The following is a 22,086-nucleotide window of genomic DNA, read 5'->3' on the forward strand; positions in this document are numbered from 1 at the left end:
TTCCCCCTTTTCCCTGCATTGAATCAGTTTCAAAGCTCCCCCGGTGCCCCCCACCCCCCACCCCCTTTTTTCCCTTATCTTGTGACATTCTTCTGTCCTCTGTATGTAGGGTAAACATTATGGGAGCTTGGAGCTCTCTCTGTCCCTCATGTAAGCATTCCTCTCCCATGGGCCCTTCCCTAACTGCCTTTTCCTGTCTCTAAATCCTTTCGGTTTGAGCTTTAATGATGGTTTTTCCATTGCATGGAGCCTTATTCTGTTCTTTACGTTTGGAGATTGGAATGTAGAGAGTAGTCATTGAATTCTCCAATGAATTTCAGAAAAAACCCCAAGTTATGTTTGCACCAAGCTGCCTTCTCTTGTTCTGCCTTTCCTAACATCTTACTTATTGGTTTATCTTTCTGGTTATCATTTCTATTGTTTTCTTTCCCCCTTTTTTTTTTTTTCTTTCCCCTTTTACTGTCATCACAGTGTTCCCAGTAATTCCTCCTGCTATGGGTTTCATTCTGGCCTTCTTATGGAAGAACTTTACTATTTGTTATTCTTTACTAATACCCAACGCACACTTAGTTTAAAGCATAATGTTTAACACTTAATTGTTTTATATAAAGGCTAATATTGATCCATTTTTGTGTGGCATTTAGGTTTTATTCTCTTCATGGAAAACAGGTATTTTATGATCACAAATTTTATTTTCCCAAGATTTTATCTCATTATCTCTGTTCCCATTAATATAACAGTAATAATTAAAGAAGCCTTTTGACTTTAAGTAGAATGTATTCAGTTTCAGTGTTCCCTCACCTTAGAGGTGATGCTAGGTGGACCCTTTATACATGATATCTAAAGATGAGTTCCAGCTGGATACACCATCAGTGGGCCATTTAAAAACTATAAGCTCTGAAATATGTTAATTTCAGGATTTTTTAATCAATTATAGTGACATCTTTTAAATTTTTTATGTAACAATTTTATGTACATTTAATACATTTCTATAATGTATTTATGAACTTCTGTATTGATTGGCTCATTTTGGAGACTTACTAAATTTATCAGCTGCATTTCTTTTCATATTTCTTAACAATAACAGCCTATTGTTTGAGTCAAATTTGTAAAAATTCACCTTAATATGTAAATCCATTTTTTCATTACTGATGCAGAGCAAAGAAAGCCAACAGGATAAGAAACACTAACATTTTGCCTCTAAGTGCTCATGGACATAAAATAAATGAGGCATAGCTATTGATTGTCTTTGGCCTACATTGTCTGCACAGGAACTATTAAGGAGGCTTTTCCATCGTCCGTTCATGCCTCATTTTCTCATACTCTCTAATGAAGAGCTTCACTTAAACAATAATGTGCTACTCTCCCCAAAGTGCATTTTAATAGCACTGAAAAGCAATACTTGTGGATCAAGGACTGTTTTTATAGCTACATGTATTGACTTGCTGTATTGTATAAAATTATAAACGATTCAAGAACTAGGTAGCATTTTTAGTTCTTTTAATTAATTTCTCGCTTTAAAGTATATTTTGTCCATCTGAACATGCTGAATAACAGGTATAATTTGTGTGAGATAATCTTTTAAACCCTCTAAAATAAATATTTTATACCTTTAAGAAGGGTTTGTTTTGGGGCTTAAGTGGTAAATATGTATAAAATATATTTTCAAATTTCCACATACTGAGTTTAGTTAGGGACAGTCTCAGATTTTAGTGAATGAGTATTTGGATGAAAAACCTTAAATTTCATTAGCGAGATCTAGGTTGGAAGTAATAGTGTTTTAGTCTTCAGTTGTTGAAACTAGAGGAATGAATGAGGTCATTTGAAGATAATATAACGAGAGGGAAGGCAAATGTTGAATAAGGATTGTACTAGTATTAACATTTTTCTTTCTTCCTTCCTCCCTCCCTTCCTTCCTTTCTTCTTATTGCATCTCACTTTAATTATATTCTTACAGGGTTATATATTGTTGGCAATTTGCTTTTCTTCTATGAATTTTCATGCATTCAAAATCCATTACTTTCTATATCCATAGGGAAATGGACAAACAATATGGATTGTAAAACAGGATGTATACATGTGGAGTAAATAAATTATCAAGGGTTATCTAGTATGAGTACCAACTGTATGCATGATGTGTGTATGTGTGTTCCTTAGGTATGCCTCTTGCAAACAGAACATAGGTAGACAGTTAGATTTTATTTTTCTGCCTTTCCTTCCCAAAATTGATGTCTTTGGCCTTTAATAGGAAAACTTAACAAATTCACATTACCATGTTCATTGATATCTTTTGACTTATTTTGGTACCTTAGCTTAGATTATTTTTTTTTTTAGTTGTTATGCTCCTACTTAATTTCTCTTTCCTCTCCTTAGCATTGTTGGTTTAACAGAGTGTATGGAGTGTTCTTTGCTCTGTTTTTTGTTGTTGTTGTTTTTGTTTTGCAATTTATTCATCCTGTTTCTATTCTTTAATGGTGGCAATTCTTAGACTTTTCTAAACTTTGAAAAGTTTTGTTTTTCTACCAAAATCTAGAATTAATTAGTATTTGTACCCACCTTAAAACAAATCAAGAAACTCAGTCTGTTTTCTCTTTTCTCTCTAACCTGACCAGGTTAGCCAGAATATCTATTAAAATTCATTCTAAATTGACTAGACCATGAATTCAAAATTCTAGCATATAAGAGATTTTTGTTACATATTTGTTGGTTGAGTGATTTTTCAAATAAGTCACATGAAGACTATATTATTAAATTTATTTAATCTGAAATGGCTAGTGAAGTCTCAAGAAGGGGTTGAGAGGAGGTAATACATTTCCCATATACCTCCAAAAATTTATTATCAGACCTACATTAGATTGCTGGGGTATGCTCAGCTGAATGCCAAGCCAATATCCATTCTCACTTGTCATCTTTACTAGCAGATGTCCAATATTGATTTTGAATGCAAGTGTCAGCCGTAAATACTTCCTTCCCTGGGTCCCCTTGCAAAGAAAGATGACCATGTGTTATATTCTGGTGAAAAAAAAAATATATATATAGGTGGAAATACTAACAAACTCAAAATCACCTAAAGAGAAGCCCCTTGCCTTTTTCCTTTTGATAATTCTTGTTCTGGCTGCCTGGAAATGCAGATCATTGCTTGAAAAGATAGCAGGACAAGAACAACTTAGGAACTATGGATAAGGAGGACAGGGGCTGCTTATGTCCTTTAAAGACATCTATCTTGGAGCAATTTCAACCAGCCAAGGGGGTTGAGAAAAAGAAGTCCCTATCTGTCAGAGTTGCTTGGATTTTTCATTACTTGTAGTTAACCATTGCAGTGGGTTAACACTTATGTGAATTTATAAAACCAGGGAAGCCACAATGATTTTTAGGATGATTGCTCAATGTTGAGGTAGTTCGCTGCTTGTTTCGTTTAGGGGTTCTTTGCGGTTCAGCATTTCCTTTCTCTCCGTCCAGGAAAGGTGGAGGAGCTCTCCAGGCATTCTGTGTGGCCGCAGTGTTTACCAGGCCCCGAAGTGCTGATTGGGATTCAGATTCACTGATGGCTATGGGTCTTTCAGTGGAAGCCATCCACACATCTCCACCGGAGGGGATAAGGAACAGCTGTCGGTATTCCAGGAATTAGGAACATGTTGGAGAACGCCCACAGTGATTTTTAAAACAACAGAATTAGGCTTGGCAGGACTGTGAGGTATTTTATTATAACCCAAAGCTACATCATGCCGCTCCAGATCGCCAAAAGCATATTCTTTATCACAATGGTGACAGTATTTATATTATACCCCTAATTTACAGTAATTTTGGATTTTTTTTTTTAATGTGCCACAGGCCAGCACAAACCTTTTAAGTTCTCAGCATACAAGTCAATGCTCTGTGTTGCTATTATTGGTTTGGAATATGAGTTTTCCTCCCGAGACACTAGAACTGAGAGGCTGGGTAGTTCATGAAGATTGATCAGACATGGTCCCCTATCCCACCTATCCTCACTGGCACATGTGAGGCACCAGCACCTAATGGAATGCAGCTCTGTGCAGGAAATTTCTGCCTGGCCAGAACGGCTCAGTTGGTTGAGTTTCATCCCATGCACTGAAAGGTCGCCAGTTCAATTTCTGGCTGGGGCACACAGGGAAGGCAACTGATAGATGTTTCTCTCTCACATCGATGCCTCTCTCTCTCTCTCCTCTCTCTCTCTCTCTCTCTCTCTCTCTAGCCAATATCCATTCTCACTTGTCATCTTTACTAGCAGATGTCCAATATTGATTTTAAACGCAATGTGTCAGCCATAAATACTTCCTTCCCTAGGTCCCCTTGCAAAGAAAGATGACCATGTGTTACATTCTGGTGAAAAAAAAAACAAACAATGTAGGTGAAAATACCAACAATCATAAAACCTCATAGAGAGAAGACCCTTTTCTTTTACCTTTTGATACTTCTTGTTCTGGCTGTCTGGAAATGCAAATTATTGCTTGAAAATATAACAGGACAAGACCACAACGTAGGAACTATGGATCAGGAGGACAGGGGCTGCTTATCTTTAAAGACATCCATCTTTGAGCATTTCAACCAGCCAAGAAATTTGAGAAAAATAAGTCCCTATCTGTCAGAGTTGTTTGGGTTTTTCATTATTTGTAGCTAGACCAATGCAGTAGGTTAATCTCTCTCTCTCTCTCTCTCTCTCTCTCTCTCTCTCTCTCTCTCTCTCTCTCTCTCTCTCTCCTTTCCTCTAAGTATGTCCTTGGGTAAGGATTTTTAAAATAAATCTGTGTTTGTTTGTTTGTTTGTTTTATATGTAAGGCTTTTTTTCTTTTTTAAAACTTTTATTGGGGTGACATTACTCACCATGAACATATAGGTTTCATGTGTGGGTTACTAATTTACAAAATCTGTATATAGGACCATGTGCCCACCACCCAAAGTCAAATCTTCTCCTGTCACCTCACATTAGGACCCCCTTCTTCCCCCATCCCCCTCCCTCTGACAACCACCACACTGCTGTTTGTGTACATACGTTTCAATTTTATATCCCACATATAAGTGAAATCATATAGTTATTAGCTTTTTCTCTTTGACTTATTTTACTTCTCATAATGTTCTTTAGGTCCATCCATGTTGTTGTGAATTATGCTATTTCATCCTTTCTTATGGCCATATAGTACTCCATTGTGTATACAGTATATACCACATCGTCTTTATCCAGTCCTCTATGGTAGGGCCCTTGGGCTGTTTCCAACTCTTGGCCACTGTGAATAATGCTGCAATGAACATAGGGGTGCATGTATCTTTGTGTATAAATGATTTCGAGTTTTTTGGGTATATACCCAGGAGTGGAGTTATTAAGTTGCATGGTAGCTCTATTTTTAATTTTTTGAGGAATCGCCAGACTGTTTTCCATAGTGGTTGTGCCAGCCTACATTCCCACCAGCAGTGAATGAGGGTTCCCTTTTCTCTACAACCTCTCCAACACTTGTTGTTGCTTGTCTTGTTGATGATGGCCACAATAACAGGGGTAAGGTGGCATCTCATTGTAGTTTTAATTTGCATTTCCCTGATTGCCAGTGAGGTTGAACAACTTTTCATATATCTATTGGCTGTATGTCTTCTTGGAAGAGGTGTATTTTCAGGTCCTCTGCCCACTTTTTGATTGGATTGTTTATTTGTTTGGTGTTGAGTTTTACGAGTTCTTTATATATTCTGGAAATTAAATCTCTGTCAGAGCTACTGTTTACAAATATCATCTTCCATCTGGTTGGCTGCTGTTTGTTTTGTTTACCATTTATTTTACTGTGCAGAAGCTCTTCAGTTAGATTTAGTCCCATTCATTAATTTTTGGCTTTACTTCCCTTGACTTTGGGGTAAGTTCATAAAATGTTCTCTACCACCCAGCCCATAAGTTTGGTACCTATAAACTAGACATTTTTTAATATACATGAGAGGCATATCTATAGAATGATTTTCTTGAAGTAGAATTATTAGACTGTAGATTATGAGCAATAACCTGGTAGCTTTGGTAGATCCTAGAATATTGTCCTTCAAGAAAGTTGAACTAATTTATACAAACCAAGGTCGTTTGATAATTCAATTTCTCTCCACCCTTGTGAAAATCATCAAGGCGTGAATCTTTAAGATACAGATTTTATATTGGCCATTGATCAGAATTCTTAGTCTAAAGATATTTCTTTATGTGTATGGTATTATTTGTTAAGTTTTAAAAGCACAAAAACCTCAAGAGTTCTTACTGATATTTCAGCATCTATAGTTCTCACCCTCATGTCTCATATAGCTTTACACTACTCAAAAACTACCTTCCCCTAGGCAAAGGTAGAAGGAAGTTTTACCTGAACAAAAGGATGTTGTTTGACTTGGTGAAGAGAATGTATAGGTATGCAAAAGAGATGTTGCGGAGCCATGCTTAAAGAGCATAAATTTCAGACCATGTGTTTGAGTATACTTTGGAAATTTAGGAGTAAAAGCCAATTTTTCTTTGTTTTGTTTATTTTTAAAATATATTTTTTATTGATTTTAAAGAGAGAGGAAAGAAGATGGGGAGAGAGAGAAACGTCAATCAGTTGCCTCCTGTACACTCCCTGACCAAGGACCCAGCGACTTTTCAGTTCACTTGACCACACTCAATCAACTGAGCCACGCTAGCCAGGACTCTTTTGTTTAGTTTTTTCGTTTTTACACTTTGGGTTATTTTAACAGCTGAGAAACCACATCAAATAGCTAACCTGTATTGACTGAGAACATCTCGGTAAATTAAGCAGAAAAAAATTGTACATCATTTCTCTCCCTAATTAATGAGTTTGAGTTAATGGCTGCAGCAGCAGTATTTAACATGTATGCCACATCAGCAATACTAGTAAATCTGAGCACAGCTAACTAACTGCATCCCCAGACCTGAGTTTTCACAGTACAGAAAAGATTAAGATTTATGCTGCTGCTTATATTTATCTTTCTTGTAGGTATCCTATCTAATAAAGAGGGAATAAGCAAATTGACCATCATGCTGTAACAAGATGGCTGTGCCCACAGTGGAGGCTGAGTTCCTGTAAGGAGCCTTAACGAGCAAACAGCAGGGACCTGAGGCTGCATGGCACTGGGCCAGGGCAGGGGACCTGAGGCTGAGCCCCTCCCTGCCGCCTGGTGGGGCTTGGCAGGGGACTTCAAGGCCACACCCCACGCCCCAGCGCTGGGCCTGGGACCTCAGGCCACACCCCCTGCCCTGCAGGGCTTAATGGGGGACCTCAGGCCATGCCCCTCACCCAGCAGGGCTTTATGGGGGAAATCAGGGCACACCCCCAACCTGGCGGGGCTTGACGGGGGACCTCAGGCCGCGACCCCTGCCCCAGCACCAGGGGACCTGAGGCTGCGTCCCCCGCCCAGTGCAGCATGATGGAGACCTCAAGGCATGCCCTCTGCCCCAGCCCAGGCCAGGGGACCTCAGGCTGTGCACCCCGCCCTGGCACTGGGCCAGGGGACCTGAGGCTGTGCCCCCCCACCCGGCGGGGCTTGACGGAGGTGGGACAGGCCGGGTCTGGGTCTCACACGATTTTGAGGTGCACGTGAGTGAGCAGGGACTTGACTCTGGTTCCCGTGGCGCACCGCAGACTCTGACAGGAGGAAGATTTTCATATACATTTTACTAATGTTCTTTCATCTCTGACACTTCTATTATAAAGGGCAAATAGCAATATTAAAATATTTCCTCTGATTTAGTCCCTTTTAATGTGCATGAATTTCGTGCACCGGGTCACTAGTATCATGGATATTTGTATACACTTTACTTGAACTTTTGCTGGGCAATTTGATATTTTCTGCAAATTTTAAGGGAGTTGAGAAGGAGCAGGGGTGCTTCATGGGAGAATTGATTATATTGAATTAGCTCTCATAAGTTTGTTTTTCAAATATTTTAGACAAATTTCCTTAAAATTTTCTGTATAATAATTATCATACATATGACCCAAACTTTAATCAGTGGCTTCTAAAATAATAATATCAGCCATCTTCAAATAGGACTGACTTATGCCAAACCACGTTACCTATATTCCAGGAATACCTGATGGTAATTAGTTGGTGCCAATAATTCTATACTGCATTCCCTAAATGCATAGCTGTGGTGGGAGAAGCAGAACAAAAGAACATTTATCAAAAGATTCCAGTGTTCTGTGTGCTCTTAGAAGACAGCCTGCTAGTTGGAAAGGCAGGGAGGAGGAAACAAAGCTCATTCCCAAGGCAGAACTCCACTTTCTGTAGCTCCCCGAACATTCTGCTGACATGTCCACCCTGTACCTTCTTATTACGTGGACTGATGCCACCCTCCTCTGGAACTGCTCCTGCCACTGCTTGGCCCTGAGCATGTGTGGAATGGATTCCCTCTTTGTCTCAGCTCAGTTGGTACCCTTCATGCAGGGAATACTAGCACCTCACAAGATGGAGTCTGGCTCTATGCTCCAACTCCTCGTGGAATAACGATAGGCACAGTCTCCTGCCCACAGATTATTTTTTTTTTTTACATTATTCTTTAAAAAAATTATATTTAGCATTTTATTCCTTGGAACTTGGGGTTTTGTTAAACAAGTTAAAGGAGAATCAGCCAAAGTTGCTTTTGTGACATTATAAATATATTAGAGGCTTGGCGCGCATGAAATCGTGCAGGAATAACTCCCTTCCGCTAGCCTCAGCTGGCCGCCCGCCCATCGCCGCCCATAGCTTGAGCCCCGCCCTCCGCTGCTCATAGCTCTCCTCCAGGAGCAATTCGCCCCCTGCCCCGCCTGCCAGGAGAGTCGCTGCTGGTTTGATGGTGACGCCATAACGGCGTCACAACCACAGGCCTTTTATGATATGGATTTGTTTGCAGACCTGATATGGCCAGCGAAGAGTTGAGAATAAAGGAAGAAAAATTTCCCTTTGCATGAGGGAATACTAAGGAATGGTGTTAGTCTCTCTCTCTCTGACACACACGCACACACACACACACACACACACACACACTCACACACGAGCAGACATACACATCATACACATGCCTATGTATGTATATGTGTTTTCTTTTGGGCGATAAGGGCTTAGAGGAAATTTCCAGGGATAATTTCTTGATTGTAATATATATAGCTCTTCTCCAAAGGATACAAAACAAACAATTCTACCTTTGTATCAAAGTCAACTACTCAATAAATATTTACTGAGCACCTATTACTTTGCATCAGCCATTCATGACGCACAAATTTCCAGACTCTCTTTCTCATAACAGGTCTATAGTTACATCACTTGAGTGTAAGAAATTGGTTCACGGAATATTTTATTTGTCACCACTGTGCCTGTTTTCTTAAAAAGATTGTTTGGCTGAAAAACGACTAGAGCTGCCCTCAAGCAGATAGTTGGAAATGGTTCAATTGGGCTGGATTCCTAATCAGCATCAGAAGCATATCCTCAGCTCTCCTCATCCATATTAACTTCATGTCTTTCCAGACCAACTAGAATTGATTGATTCTGAAGGCTCCTGACTTTGCTCCTGTCACAAAAAGTAGTCAAAAAAGAATATTGTCACTTGGCCCCATAATTACTGTCATGAAACCTCTGTCATACCACTTGGTGAGAACAATGATTTGGCAACAAACTTATTTTAAATCCTGACTATGTATTTTATACCACAAAAGTAGATATCAGGGTTTCTCCTATTCTCAAATCTCCTGACATTCATACTTACAATGTTGGACAGGACCCATAGAGGTGGTAAATATATCCTGTTAACTAAACAGGGTGGGATGTGTGTACAAGGGGTTGCTGAAATCCTGTTTATGTTTTGATGCTTATCCACGGATTATATGCTTCAGAGTTGTATATGCAGTAGCTGCATTGTTTCTAGAACAATAGAGGGCTCTTTATCTAAAAGTTGATCACTTTGGTAAGTATACAAATACTCCCTCATCCCAGATATCAAAACCCTACCTCATCCACTGCCCTATCTCCTTCCATCTCCTTCATGAAGTATTTCCCATCTCCCTAGGCCAGTGATGGGCAACCTTTTGAGCTTGGTGTGTCAAACTTCGCCAAAAAACTGAGCATAACTCGGGTAGTGTGTCACTTTGAGGAAAAAAACATTATTTCGAAAATGTTTCATCCTCAAGAGCAGCAAATGTTTTATCCTCGGCATGTGGCCGCCTCAGCGGCCGCGTGTCATCAGAAATGGCTACGCGTGTCAGTGCTGACACGCATGTCATAGGTTCTCCATCACTGCCCTAGGCTATGATGATCTTTCACTTTCCTGAATTCCATTACCATTTGTAATTGACATGTGACCCTCATATTTTACTGCTTTGAAATGTAGTATCTTATTTACCTAACTAGACTGTAAGTTCTCCAAGGGAAAGATCTATAATTATATCCCTTTGTTTCACTCACATCACCAAACACTATGCCATGCTCATATTTTGCACAAAGCTAAGTCGCTGGGTAAACCAAGTGAATGCAAAGACTTGGGAATTGGCATAGCATATTCTCAGATTTTATTGAAGGTAAAACTATTTAAATCTGAGCTAAAGTATAATAAAAGATGGAAGTCCTGACAAGCATCTAGTTTTAAAATATTAAAATCTCTTACATGGGCAAATGATAGTTCACATGAGCACATGATCTACTCAAGTCTGCATGTAAAATCACCATCGCAATAAGGAGAAAACTGAAAGCAGCCACAGGTATTAGTGACTTGTTTAAGGTTACTCAGCTGGCTGAGGGGAGAGTCATGACCCAGGTTTCTTCTCTGACAGATGTTCTTTTCATCCCTCTTAGAGTGTCCAATGTTTTTTAGCTTTAACAGACAATGCAGCCAGCTGATTTAAGTGTTGTCTCTGTGTTGCAGACAACACACTCTAGACAACACACTCTAGATGCTTTCTCAGATACCACTTTGTAATGCCACTAAATTTAGAGTTGAATTTTTAATCCATTAATATTCTAATGGTTAGTTCTTCCTTTGTCCAATTTTTAGAAGTGGACTTATTATTATTTTTTTTTACATTTAAGTCTCATCACTTTTCACAAACAAGAAAAATGTATGCTTATTATCAGGGTTTTCCATTTATTCTAGAAGCTGTAGCAATATTATTAGATAGTCAATATATTTTTAAAGGAGATATTGACAAATTAAAGTGTATCCAAAATAAGATGACCAGAATAGTGAAAGGTTTGGAAACATGCCATGAGAGGAAAGCATCTGTCATTTTATGTTCAAGAAAGTAGGATGTTGAGTCTGAAAGATGTCCCACATCCCTGGAGGGGGTTGATAGCTCCCTCTGATTGTTTGAAGACCTGCCATGTGAAAGTAGGATCCCATATTTTCTGAGTAGTTCCAGAGGGCAAACTTGGACAGATGTGTGACAAGTACAGGAATTGGTTTCCACTGTATATAAACAAACTTCTCCAGCAGCTGGAGTTGTTGTGTCAGCTCTCTTGTTGATGCCAAGGGAGCTGTAGTGTTAGCCCCTGGTCAACAAAAGCCACCATATTGAGTGAGAGATAGCTTGAATGGCCTGAGTCACCTGTGACTTAAAAATTTGCATGATTATCTGTCACTGAGCCCTACCCAAATGGACGACAACCAAATCTCGTTCAGCAATTCTTTCACCTCGCTCAGGTAAAGAGCATTTTAGGAAAGAACGTGCTATTAGAAGTCACCGCTAACACTGGATCCCTGGATTAATCGCCACCCTGTGGATGGAGCGTAGCCCATCATCATGAGGTGGCCCTCTTCCTTTCTGCCTAAGTCAACAGATCAGAAGCTTTCCTTGAAGCAGTGAAACAATATAGTTCTTTAGGATGCTGTCTGCATTGGTCTACATGAGGGGAGTGGAATATATTTAAAATAAAGCCTTGTCTCCCAATCTTTTTAGGTTAACAGTAGATATTCAAGTTGGCTTATATGAAACAAGTGTAATTCAATGCACTACAGCTTTGAAAGTGTTAGAAAATAAATCAAACCATAAAATGTGCCAGAGGTTTTAGAATAAAGCCATGTTTCAAAGTATTGAATATAATGTTCACAGCAGGGCAACGTATATAATATGAATATTCTTTCAATCCTCACCTTGATTAGAATAGAAAGTACATATTTAACAGTTATTTTGAGGTCTCCATGTGAGTCAAACTACCATTCTAGTTATAGTTTGTCTTCCTTTTTTTTTATTTCACGAAAGCAGATGTCAAAGCTCATATTGATGTTTAATGCAGATTTCATTGAATACACAAGTTCCATGATGGAACTCATTTTATTAGACCTGTCAATACGAAACAGCAATTGCAGAGGGTCATGCTGCATCCTTCTAGCTGTCACACCAATATCTTGCTAAGTGCCACCTGCAGTGTCTCAGCTTCTTTATTTATCCTGGAACTCATTTAGTTTGATCCAAGAGCTATTTCCAGAATTCCCATAGCACATTAAAAAGCACTTTATCAAGATAGTCGTTGCTTTGGAGAAAGAAATATCAGCAAGTTCTCTGTGGTAATGGAGATCTAGACAAATGCAGGTAAAAGGTTTAAGGAGAAATAGTCTTATTTCTAAGAAAAGTTGTTTTTTATTAAACGAATCTATCTGTCCTAAACTTATATCACTAACATAAGATTTGGATGCTTTGCAGCTCTGTAGTTTTGAATCACAAAGTCAATATTTGAAGCTCTCTAATTCTTCTTACATAATATATCTATAAGGTAGCTACCACCAGATGATAGAATTATCTTGACATGAGCAAATCTTTCTCAAACTATGATGAACTGATCTTCAAAACCTCTACTGGGCCTGATACTCTCAGTCCAACACTTTACTACCTTTTCTTTTCTTTTTTTATCCTTATCCAAGGACAAGTTTATCGATTTTGTTTTATTTTATTGATTTTTAGATAGAGAGGAAGGGAGAGAGAGATAGAAACATCAATGATGAGAGAGAAACATCAATTACTTGCCTCCAGTACCCACCCCCAACAGGGGATTAAATCTGCAACCCAGGTATGTGCCTGGCCAGAATGAAACGAGCCACCCTTTGATATATGGCTTGATGCTCCAAACAACTGAGTCACCTGGCCAGGCTTGTGTCTTTCACCAGAAATTTCCTGAACATTTCCCCATATGCTTTTGAAAAGAATAAACTTTTCTGAATAATTGATTTGGAAATATATTCAGGGTTAATATACCTTATTCTGTGGAGTCACTTAAGTTTTTCTTTTCAAAAAAAAAAAAAAAAGTGGTCAAACATGAATTTGAAATTCCAGCAAAGAAAACGATAGGTTGGCTCTCAGAAATAATGAAATAAGAAAGAACACTGCCCCGTTTTTGTTAAACTTGTTTTGATATGAATCTATGGAAAGAGACTAAAACTTGTCTGTGTTCTTAAAAGTTCTTGATTTCTTACTGAATCAATTGAAACCATTATTAATCTACAATGATTATAGTTTCAACTCTTTGGAAATTTAAGTGAACCTCATATGAAATCATAACAGTACATAATCTATCAAACTAGACAAAAGTAATTTAGTTGGGGCAGTTTGTTTTGGAAGTGCCTCTGCTAAGAATTTCCCAAAGTGTATTAGAGTCATAATTTCAAAAAGATTCCCTTATGTGTGTGCGTGTGTCTGATATTTTCAGTAGTTAAGACATGCTACAGTAATGATACTCATTATGGGAGAAATGGCAATATTATTTATGACCAATAGGTGACCATGCCATTAGTGTAATTAGTAGAGAAGTTAATGTAATATATTGCTATTTGGAAATTTGGCTGAAAATGTCAGAAATAAACATATCCTTGTTAAAGGGTACATCATTTTAAAAACTATATTTCTTTCAATATCTAGTCATATTTTCTCTATCCTTCTAAAGGTGATAAAACTTATGCTTACAGATTTCCATCAGTAGTAAATCCAAGAGACATTTAGCAATGAAATAACTCATTGCTGAATTTTGGAAACAAGGACTAGAATCGGTATACTATACAATTTACATTTTTCCTATGCTTTTGAAAATAATACTTTTGTAATTATAGTAATTTAGTAATTTTGTAATAATCTATATTTTGATGTAGATATTTTCCTTTAAAAATATATAACATAGATGTTGTCTTATGTTATCTTTTGTAATATCACCGACTGCCTAAACTGTCTTCCATCAGGGAAGATATTTACTTGAATCATAAAAAAATATTAATTTTTCTTGATTACAAAAATAATAGCATAACTGAATTTAAATCTCAGTTTTGCCATGTTTAACATAGTAATGCAGTTCCTGGACATTAGTAAGTGCCACAAAATTATTACTATAATTATTAACATTAATGTTATTAATTTATTAATTTAATGAGATAATATACCATTTATTAAATTATATAAACACACATCCCTAGGATGGTGTGAATTTAATAAATGGTAGTTAAAATTTGTAAAGTAAAAGATATTGGAAATAGAGGGAGAAAGTGAAGAAGCATTTACCTCAAATCTTATTAATCATTGACAAAAAGCCAATATTTCATTTATTTTGTTATGTGTTATTAAATTAAAAGGAGACTGTACTGGGTGACATCAAGATTCACACTTATTTTCAAAGCAAGTAAAATATTTATTTATTCTGAATTATTGATAATTTATACAATAAATAAAAGCAGAAGTGTGTAAGATTTGCTAAACTGCTTATTTAGTATTGTTGATCTCAAAGTAATGGCACCTTTATGAAAAAGAAAACTGTAAGTTTAAAAACCCTTTATTAGTAATAGTTAAAAAAATTTGCAAATGGAAAATGCACATAAACACACATACCATAAATTATTCAAATGTAATTTTTAAATCACTTGGAACTGCTATCTATCATCTTAATTCTTGTTACCCAAGTGTGGTCAGTGGATCAGCACCATCATCATAACCTAAGCTTGTGATAAGTACACTCTTGAGCCTCATCCTAGACCCACTGAGTCAAACATCCACAGTTCGATTAATGTGCACATAAATATCACCTAACTCATACACACTTAATCTTTTTTCAGCGTGCCTTTGTATTTTGTCATTGTTGTTCTAGTATTTTTTCTTCACTATTTATCCCCTCTATAACTTCTATCCCCTCCGCAATCACCAAGTTGTTGTCTGTGTCAATGTTTTAAATCATATCAAACTAAATGGGAAAACAAAAAAACAAAACAGAAACAAAGCTGAGTAGGATTGCTCATATTGTAGCAGAATGATTCCAGTAAGAAAAACAACATGCTGTTATATGTCTGTTAGAGTCTTTATATGTTGTTCTTTTGTGTGAACAAAACCAAAGTGTATGCCCTGAATATAATACTAGTGCCTCAATTATTCAAGCTACTTCAGTGCTGTTTACCTTTTGGTCTATTCGTCAGAGCTACAGATAGGACACTTGTGATTTAAAAACCTCTAAATATTTGAGTCTGGCCTATGCAAACTCACAAAAATTCATGGACAAGTCCAAAATTAATTGTATATGTTTAGCATCGATTTACCACCGAATGCCATACTGAGAATGTTACAGCTAGGACACCTTCAAAATTTTTATTGCCCTAGCCAGTTAGGCTCAGTGAATAGAGCATTGCCCTGTGTACCAAAGGGTCCCAGGTTCCATTCTGGTCATGGTCACATGCCTGGGATGTGGGTTCGGTCCAATGTTCAGGAGGCAGCCAATCAATGATTCCCTCTCATCATTGAAGTTTCTGTCTCCCTCCTCCTCTCCCTTCCTCTCTGAAATAAATAAAAATATATTTTTTAAAAAATTATTGATTGATTTAAGAGAGAGAGAGACATCTATTTATTGTTCCACTTATTTATGCACTTATTGGTTGCTTTCTGATCAAGGATCAAACCCACAACCTTAACATATCAGGAGGATGCTCCAACCAACTGAGCTATTTGGCCAGAACCTATAGTTGTGACACTTTCAAAATATAATGTAAATGAATACATACAGTTAGGGTCTTTTTTTTCTCTTTAACAAATAAGATTTTTTATTTGTTAGAAGTATGAATTTTAAACAAATTATTGGACTGGGGCTCCTATCAGCACATTCAACTTTAGCACTTGTCTCATCCTCAGTAGCTTTTCCACAACTGTGACCTTCACCATGCAGTTCCATGAGTTTTCCCAATTCAAAAGTGGGCTTCTTCAGCATTTTGACTTACTTAACAAGGACATTATGGAGTGAGTAAATAGATTGGAAAGCCTTTTCTATGTCTTTTCCAGTGCTATCTGGAGTCAATTTATTGACTACATCTTTCAAGTCATTTGTCTGTATCTCTCAGGTTACGATTTCCATCATCTTCCAGATTCGGTGGGCATGTTGATGCTGAGCACAAGAGGTCTTCTGAAAATGATTGTTGTATTTTTTAGTAAAACCAACACATAATAGATGAAACAAATAAGCATCGGTAGCCTTGACATCAACATAAGCTGCAATCATGGTTGCCATTTCTTGACCATGGACATTAGGCAGTTTTGCTCTAAATATCCTAAGGAGTTAGCTTGAATTTTCTAAATGTAGTTTCCTCAGTCTGCAGACCAGCTAGGCTCACTTAAAAATCATGACCTTTGATTTTTAAGACCATCAGATGCAATTTTGTTACCTTGAGTTCTGGTGACTAGTGTTTTTCCAATATCCCTTATATTGAACATAGCTAGTGCCTTCATATCACACTAATATTCCCTAAACTCTGGGTCAACCACTTTCTTTTGGCTCCCTTTTTGTCATTTTTCATAAGATGCTTATTCTTGTGGACTTCCATGGTGCTCCTCAGAGAGCCAAAAGGGTACCGTTACAGTCTTTACTGTACTTCTTAAGAAAAAATATAAATAAAGAAAATATTTATTTTCCTAATGAAAATTATTGTAATATCTCAAAAGAGCTGGTTGGTATTCTAATTGCTGATTCTTTAAATCCAAGATTCTCTTGTCTTTCTTTTGGGAATGAATATAAACAAAGAAGAATAATTAGTTAGTATATACTTTAATATATATTAATTTATTCATATATTCATAAAACAGAAAACCTTAAGTGCTACTTATTAGTAGCTTGGTCCCTATCCATGGATCCCACATTCCAGGAAGAGAGATAATTGACAAATACGTTTTAAGTATTTTAGGGGACACCTTGAGGATTAGGGAAAAACCTCTTTGAAAAAGTGACGTTTGAACTGAGACCTAAGGCATGAAAAGGATGCAATGCAGAGCATTCCAGGTTTTGATTTTCTAAAAAACAAAGTCCTTAGATGCTGAAGACCATGGTTTATTAGAGAAAGAATATGTAGAAGTCAATAAAAATGAGAGAAAACTGTGTAAGATAGCATTTCATAGGTAGGTTGTAGCCAGCTCATGTCATAGTGTATAGGGCTTGGTAAGAAAATTAGATAGTTCTAAGTGCAATAGAAAGCCATTGTAAAATGTTAATTAGGAGAGTAAAATGATCTATGCTATAAAAAGTCTACCCTGGCTAGAATGTGAGCAATGGATTGTAGAAGAGGTCCTGAGTGGGACCAGTGAGAATAGGCAGAACAAGGCTTTTGCTGTATTCTCCAAGGCAGATGATGAACTGGTGAAAGGAGAGAGCTGCATGGATTCTAGCTAATTGGCCACATAATTATGGAAAAGGAAGAGCCTCGCATTTCTGGCTTTGAGTACAAAGCCAATGGATCAATTCCCTAGGAAGTGAAAGACCTAGAAAGGTATATGGGGACAATCAAGAGTTCCAGTTTGGATTAAGTTTGAAAGGTAGTAGATACCTTGGAGATGAACAGAATGGGTTCAGGGAAAGTTTCAGATCTTATTCTTTTGACTAGTTAGTAGCACTGAATCTTGAATCATTTACTTAAATTGTTTTCTCATCTTTAAAAATAGAGAGGTTAGTAATACCTACCTTACAGGGATTGATATAAATATTAATTTAGGTAATGTCTATAAGATGATAAGAACAGTTTCTGATACTGTTGGCAACAAAATAATAATTATTAGTATTATCATTGGTCACAGAAATAGCAATGTCAGGGAGGTAATCTGGTATATAAATTTGAGGTTCGAAGGAATGTGGTTGACATTATCGTTATTTGAAGAATGCATTAGTGTCAAATTAACATGTTGTGCATCTTAAATTTGCACAATGTTAAAATATATATCTCAATAAAAAAAGAAAAACAAGAAAGTATTTCACTGTATTACACTTATTCTGAGTTAATGAAAACAATCCTAGAATAGCTTTTACTGTTTTTGTGTTAACTTATTTTTCTCTCTCTTTTATCCTTCTCTTCTTTGGGGGCATTGCAGTGGATGGCTGGGGTTGAGTTGGGAATTAACATTAGAAGGAAAAGGATCCTCATGACAATGGAAAAGTCATATTGTAATTCTAAAAAGAATGTTTCATTTCCAATTTTCAACATTAAAATTACTTCAACAGTAATTCAAGCTTTTAATTGATTGTATTTAAATTTTCCTGTATAGATAGACCATAACTATTTTTGATAAACACATTTTCAGATTCATGTAATTATGAAATACTGAGACTACAAGGACTAATCTGTGGCCTGTCTGTTGACATCATTGTGGAATTTTAACCTTTGAAAAGGCAGGTTTAGACAGAGCAAAAATATTTCCTCTTTCCAGCCTGTTTTCTCCTTCTCTGCAAACAATATTATAATGTTAACATAAAAAAATGTGACACCTTAATCAATAAAGAAATTTAAAAAAAAGAAAAAGAAAAAGAAAAATATCCTCGGGTGAGGATTAACAAAAATAATAATAATGGAATAAATGTTACAAAATGAAAAAAATAATAATAATAATTTTTGTGACTTTATTTGAGCCAAACTGTAGACAATTGCCAGGAAGCAGAATCTCAACATATTGGGATAATGCTCCGGAGTCTTTCACCCTCTTTTTATACATTACAATCAAACGAGGAGAAGTAAGTGGGTTACATAAAATCTGTTGGTGATAGATTAGGGAGGCAGAGAAAGCAAAGGTGGGGGGAACCTCTGGGATTGGATAAAAAGTAAAATGATAGACACACACTTCTTTTGCCCAGGTGGGTATAGGATAGTTAACAGTCAACAATTAACATGATAACAATAACAATGAAGGGATTTAAGGTCTCTGTACTGGTGCCCAGGCACATTTGGTTTTGCCGTAAGGGGTCCAGAAAAAGAGAAGTTACAAGTTACTCTGACATTTCACAGGCAAGTTATCTTAGATGCAAAAAGACTATAGGGAAGATGCTGGCCTAGGACATGACTACCCACTATAAACAGCTTTTCATTAAAGTTTCAATTTCAGACCATCCTTTGTGGTTGCTTTAGGTCTTTGAGTTTGCTAGTCAGGTTAGCATGTGGCCTTTTTTTCCTCCACAATAAATAATAAAAAAAAAAAATACCATTTTGCCTTCTGGATTCGAGGGTTGAACACTTTTAAATATATGGATATATTTGAACATGAGTTCATTCATTCACTTATTTAATGAAAAAGAATGTAATTTAGTAAATGCTTGGGTGATAGTTACCTTGTCATGTTCTAAGAATTTTAAGATAAACATGACAATGTACTTCCTTTCAAGATGCAAAAACCCAAATATGTGAAGTTGTTTAATCCAGATTGGTTTTTCAAAGAGCTTTATAAAGCTGGTGCTATGTAAATTTGAATTATTATTGTTGTGGTCATTAATATAGAGATCCTTCTGAAACGTGGGGTTTGGGGTGCAGGCATTTCTTCTTGTGGGTTTTTGTCCTCATGAAATTTGAGGAATAGATTCATGGACTAACAGATTTCTTTAATAAAAATGTAGAAGTTTATTGGAAGCATATACAAACTACATCTGGGCATGTGTGTCCCAAAAAGGGACCCTCTGAGAGGGGCCCCCCAATGGGAAAAGCCTGCTTTCTCTTACTCTAATGGGGGAAAAAAAAAACTAAATCCAAAAAAATCTAAAATCTAAAAATCTGTGTTGTGTCCCTTTGTCTCAGGTTTATATAAGCTGTAGCTCTTTGTCTCTTCATGCTCCCTTCTAATTGGACCCCTTTCCCATTCGATGACCCTGTGCTCTCCTAATTGGTCACACTTTTGTAGAATATCAGTTTCAAATTCCAAAACTCATGGGACACCCCCTTCTTTTTTCTCCCTCTTATCTTGGAACATTCCTCTATCTCTGGTGAAAATATGTTTTCCTCTTTCCGGCATCTATCATTAGTTCTCTATCCTCTGTGAAAGTGTGTTTCCTTCTTCCCGGTTCTCTGTGACTTTTCTTTATCCTCTTTGACTGTATGCCTTCTGGTGCGACCAAGCCTCACCTATGTATTCTTCCCCTATTTAGTCCCTAAACTGGCCTATTTTGTCCCTAGAATTCCTTTTCCTTCTAGAAGCAAGCATCATTTTTCTTTTTTTATATATTTTTGCAGCTTCGAAACAGGGTGATGCGAAGAGGCCCAGAGTGAAACACTGAAAGTGGCCACCATCAGCATGAGGACCCCAACAAGTCAAACTGGTAAGTGGAAAAAGCAATGCATCGGTATCTTTTTCTATGACATTAAATCTGTTGTTATCTTTTTCCATGTGACAATTCTCAGAATTTACAAACAAAAATGGGAGTGCTTCTCAAAGGACAGTGCCTATGAAATTCATGGTCATTACTTGGAAGACCTTGGGGAGTTGGTACTCTTTGGGAAAAGCCACCAATCTGTTCTAGACAGTCATGGGTTTAAAGTAGCTATTTGACCTTGTGAAAGTTGCTTAATTCTTTGAGTCTTACTTTATTTTAAAATGGAGGTTATAATAATTATCTTGTTAGGTTTTCCTAAGAACTAAAATATTGCATATAAAGAATCGAGTAGTTTCCTTGGCATAGAAAAAGAGTTAAAATACATTTTTCTACTGTTCACTGAATACTTTCTAAAAGCCAAGTATTAAATGCTAAACTCTTTAATGCATTATTTTATGGAATACAACCCTTAGAGGTAGAAGCTATTTTTACTCTCATTTTACAGATGAAAAAACTGCTATTGACAGATTATTGGACTTGCTTTAAATCACACACTGCTCCCTGAGACAGGTGTGTCTGGTGGCAGAGTTTCTGTTCTTATATTTATTCATAAAGTCAGCAAACATTTATTGGATATCTGAAAATGACAAACTTTTTTTCTTTTTAGCTGAGATGCCATGCTATTTTCCAAATGATTGCTACTTAGAGTATAATTATATTTTATATGAGGTGTTATAGTTTGCAAATAAGTTATGAATAATTGCTTTTATTTAGGATTCACATATTTGTTGTGGAAAACAAAGTAGGGAACATTACTTCTATTTTACAGATGGAGAAATTAAGGTCCCAGAGGTTAATTAGATCACTGAATGTCTTCGAGCTCAGTGCTTCTCAGACTGTGGTTAAGTGTCAGTGTATTTTTAATCCATTGCAGACAATGTTTTTGTAGAATGACTAAAAATTACTTACTAGAGAAATAAAATTATTAAAAAGCAGACACAATGGCACAATTCTACATTTTTATTATTTTTTATTATTCTACAGGTATAGAATTACTCTATGAAATGGGTCTGAAAGTTTCTAATGCTTTCTCTGAGTTCCTATACCCCTCCCAGTTAGCATCTGCACAGTGACACCAGCCTATAGACTAGACCAGTGGTTGGCAAACTCATTAGTCAACAGAGCCTAATATCAACAGTACAATGATTGAAATTTATTTTTTTTTAATCACTTTATTGATTAAGGTATCACATATTTGTCATCAACCTCCCCCCCCCATTCCCATCCCAAACCCCCACACACGCATGCTCCCATCCCCCTGGTGACTGTGACCACTGGTTAGGCTCATATGCAAGAACACAAGTCCTTTGGTTGATCTATCTCCCTTGTCCCCCCCCTCCCCTACCTTCCCTCTGAGGTCTGACAGTCTGATCAATGCTGTTCTTGTTCTTCAGTCTATGTTGTTCATCGTTTCCCCTAGATGAGTGAGCTCATGTGATACTAGGAATACACTTATAGGTACCGAAAATGAGACAAGCAATAATGGTTATGCTGAGAGGCAAATGAATCAGTCTATAGTGAGTTTCT

At 36.9% G+C, this 22,086-nt stretch overlaps 1 pseudogene; it reads right to left on the bottom strand.

The window, feature by feature from the left end:
• Positions 1 to 12,373: 12,373 nt before the first annotated feature.
• Positions 12,374 to 16,768, bottom strand: LOC114229144 (40S ribosomal protein S3a-like; annotated as a pseudogene).
• Positions 16,769 to 22,086: the final 5,318 nt, after the last annotated feature.

This window comes from Eptesicus fuscus, chromosome 15, assembly GCF_027574615.1.
Source record: "Eptesicus fuscus isolate TK198812 chromosome 15, DD_ASM_mEF_20220401, whole genome shotgun sequence".
Classification (NCBI taxonomy): Eukaryota; Metazoa; Chordata; class Mammalia; order Chiroptera; family Vespertilionidae; genus Eptesicus; species Eptesicus fuscus.